The sequence below is a fragment of the Papaver somniferum genome, unplaced genomic scaffold (assembly GCF_003573695.1).
Source record: "Papaver somniferum cultivar HN1 unplaced genomic scaffold, ASM357369v1 unplaced-scaffold_35, whole genome shotgun sequence".
NCBI lineage: Eukaryota > Viridiplantae > Streptophyta > Magnoliopsida > Ranunculales > Papaveraceae > Papaver > Papaver somniferum.
This window is the reverse complement of record NW_020645971.1, coordinates 5,884,740-5,888,766: the sequence shown is the minus strand read 5'-3', so window position 1 is coordinate 5,888,766 and position 4,027 is coordinate 5,884,740. Positions and strand designations below refer to the sequence as shown.

General features: G+C 35.3%; 1 long non-coding RNA gene across 1 annotated transcript; it reads right to left on the bottom strand.

Moving 5' to 3' along the window:
- Nucleotides 1-2,863: 2,863 nt before the first annotated feature.
- On the bottom strand, nt 2,864-3,810 carry LOC113342168. Its single transcript, XR_003356468.1, has 3 exons — nt 3,428-3,810; nt 3,292-3,354; nt 2,864-3,208 (listed from the first exon to the last, which is right to left on the bottom strand). It is a non-coding gene; the product is annotated as an uncharacterized LOC113342168 (long non-coding RNA).
- Nucleotides 3,811-4,027: the final 217 nt, after the last annotated feature.

The following is a 4,027-nucleotide window of genomic DNA, read 5'->3' as shown; positions in this document are numbered from 1 at the left end:
CTACTTTAGAGTTATAGATCATTTGTGAGAGTTTATTTATGTTCGGTCATATTGTGGTGAGTCGATGGATTGATTGGTCAATCATATATGCGACTCTTCTTTGTTGGTTCTATAATAAGAATAGGTTGTAATCGTGTTGGAGAACGTAGAGTTTAAATGGGCTCTAGCCGTGTCGGAGAATATAGGATTTCTCTTGAAAAATGTCTTGCACAACATTTGGATTTGCAGCGAAAAAATAAAGAATTTTTTCCTAATCCTCAAAAGTGTCTCTTATCCAACGTTTTATATATATACACCTATTTTACCCTTTATCCCCTTCTTTTATTTTTCCCAGCTGTATGTGTTGTCTAGTTTAAACTTGTTCGAAAACGTTATAAAATTGATCGAATAAAAGTGTCCTTGTCATTCAAAATACCAAGAAAAAAACAGACAAGTTTCATAAAGTAATGTTCTTCACATCTCTCAATACTTATAGGGTCCCGATTATGGGACTTTTGGTTTAAACACATAGTTTGGACATAATTTCCGGATCGTCCATCATACTTGATCCAACGGAAGTATTTACTGATGAGGTGGAACCTATGTAGTCGATTTCGGTCATTTCGGCCGAAATTTCGGCGAAATTCCGGATTTCGGTCCAAGAAGACACGATTTTGTTAATTTCGGTCGGACGAAATCTTTGCGAAAATTTTGGCCGGAAACGCGTTTTTCGGTCGGAATTGATTTGTCTTGGCCGGATTTTTTTTTCTTTTTAAATTGAGTGGACTAATCTCACGTACAAAAATTAAAAAAATTAATTCACTCACTAGTATTATTGCTTGTTGCTGTGTTTGAATTTCTTGAGCTAAAATAATTATTTGGTGTTGATGATGAGGAAGGTGAACAACCAGATTTACTAATACTATGTTTCTTTTAAGTGATTATTGATACGAGGATATAAAATATGAAACCGAGATTTTACCGAGATTTTAAAACGGAATTTCCCCGAGACAAAGTTGTATCAGTATCTCGGTGTCGACAGAGACAATCCGAAATTGACTATCTTGGGTGGAACTCTATTAGGCTTAAAAATTATACGGCTTTTTTCCAAGCCGAGCGGAGCCGATAACCAACGTATATTTTTGGAAACAAATCTATAGTAGCTCTACATGCATACTTTTCTCTCTTTTACTTTGGTTCTGCTTCCAGATTGTTCTTGAGATTGAGTTTATTGTTTGGAATTCGTACTAGTATATGCGCAGGTATGATTTTTCTTAACACTATGTACTTTAATTGGTTTATTGTTTGTTATTTGAAATAAGTTGAGCCCTAATTTTGGTCTTGATTTGAGTAAAATCTTAATTGGGTTTGAAAGTTGAGATGGGTATAATTAACAATTTCGTGAGATGATTTCAAAGTTAAGAAGGAATGGAAGATTGGGCTAATATGGATCTCTTGAAATATTCCAAGGACACGGTGGAGAAGCTTTGAGAGAAGCTCAAATCAAATCAGAGAACAAAGGTACTCTACTGTTTGTCGAAAGTCCTGCAAGAAGACTATATTTCTTAGTATTACTTACATATTTATCTCTTTAATTTTCTGTTGTAGCATGTGCTTGGCTTAATTATCATCAGATGAACATTTAACCAAACCTTAGGACTGGCTAGAGTATATATTTCATCCCTAATTATAAAGGAATAACTTGGGGTTGATTATGCTTGTGAAATAGTAACCTCTAACTAAGAGTAGGACTAAGATCTCAATTTTCATAATATATGTGAGTTTAAAAAGTGTCTCCTGTTGGGGTAAGGACATACAAGCAGTTAACACATAGCAAAATGAGTGGTTTATTTATAACAACTAACGATATACATGGTAAAATTTGACATCTTCCTTCATCTCTGCAATTTAAAAATCCAAATGTCAATGCTTGGTCGAGAAAATTTTAAGAGGAGAATCAAAGATGCTTCTGCATTAGGGTAAAGGAAAATCTAAAGAGGAATATTTTGCTGAATGTGAATAATGACGTTTTCCCTTACGCTTTCTTCAGAATGAACATTTTATATATGCAGATAGAGAGCCATGTACACAGTTCGCATGTGAAAACTGAGAGATATAACAAAAATCTATGTATCCAGCCTTTTCTTGTACCAGGTTCCAACTCATGCATCAATTTTTACTACTTGGAAGTTGGAAATAAGACGCCTAATAAGCCAATAAAAACCCTGAAACGTACAAGTGGTCCTCATTGCTGGCGTCTCCTCCTACCTCCTCCATCATTCATGACTCCCCATCTTTGCATATATAATTATGTTTGTATTCTTCGAGTAGTAGCTGCCTAGCCTATATAGCTAGCTAACTCATCATGAGGACCACTATCTATGTACTTACTGTGTCAGGAGCGAAAATAACGGGTTATATCGTTCATTGATATGATGTTGGAATTTGGATTCCATTTCCATGTCAGCGAACTTAACAAGTCATGATTTCTCTGAGTGACAATGGCTACTTTGGCTTTTCCGTACACAGTACTATGCACTGAAGTTGGATCTTCTGTGTGAACATGTCAATGTTACATTGTAGTTGACAATTAAGTGGTATAGGTTAGAAATATCCTAGCTCATGAATGTGCATCTGAATTCTTTATCAAATACGGATTAATGCGAACATTTCAATAGTTTGGGAATTTTCTATGCTTCATTCTTTTTCATTTTCTCGTTCTGCCTATTTTCTGTTCTTAGTTAATTTCCCTTAAATGTCGTTTAATTTTGATATTAATCTTTGGCGCAATGGTAGCGCGTCTGGCTCCAGGCCAGAAGTTTGCGTGTTCGACTCACGTCAGATTTCCTCCAGTTTGTACAACACCCTTATTCCTTTTATTTAGGTGATGTTTTATCTTGGGAAGACATACAATTAATAGAATCACATTTGGAATACTCAGACTTCATGTCAAATAACCATACCACTGCCATAATGTAGTCGAAATGAAATATCAAAATATTGTCAAACTGAAAATGTTTTAAGAAAAAGCATGTCATATATAGTCACGTAAACTAAACTTTCATTTGACATCAATTGGTCGTCCATCAGTGCGTTTCCACTAATTGGTTAAGCTTTTGGACTAATCAGCAGCTAGGCTTACACCAGTCATTACAAGCCTTTAGGACTTCCTTCGCAGTTATTTGTCCATACTTTGAGCTCTTCTCACTTCCGCATTTTGGAAATATTTCTGCAGAAAAAGATGAAAATTTTATTAGGTACGAAGCATTGTGAAAATTTAGTTTACAAATTACTTCACAGGTATATTATTACCTGAGTCCGGTAATCACTATTGTATCCCAAGTTAAATGGCATCCTCATTGCTGGAGTTTGTACCTACAGGAATGTAGAAACGGTTTGAATAGGAAATTAATGATACACAGAAAACATGAGATTTCGTAATACTTACTTGGATGACTGATTTTTAATTGCTCCATATCTGCCTTTTTGGGGCAATTTCTTTTGTCATGCGTTGTGTCTTGGCAAACTGAACACTTTCTTTTTTTTGTTAGCAGTAGATGATTCAATCCCCGCCAGTAGCCTACCCGTACTATTAACTTTTCCTTTTGCTTTATCGTCTTTGGGAGGTCTTCCTTTAGTTTGTGATATGTTTGGATTTTCCACAAATGGTTGATGCAACTGCTGAATTGTATTATTATCTTCCTGAGGTTCACAATTCAGAACTTGTGAAGATCCGTTATCTTTGACCAACTTATTATGTTCATCAATGATTCTATCAAAAAGGTCTTTCACACCATCAACTGCCATTTTGTATAACTTATCTGATTTTGATGCAATGCAGGCCATTTGAGTAGATCTTCGACATAGATAACTTAGTCTATATGCAACTGAACAGTCGTAACCGTCAGACTTATCTGTTTCATCAACTCCTCTGAATGAGTTTGCGCCTTTCAACCATCTTTTTAAGATAAAGTATGGCGGAATTTCATCAACCTCGAGCTTTCCGAGAACTTTAAGTACGTGTTTGCAAGGTAAACCTTTAAATTCA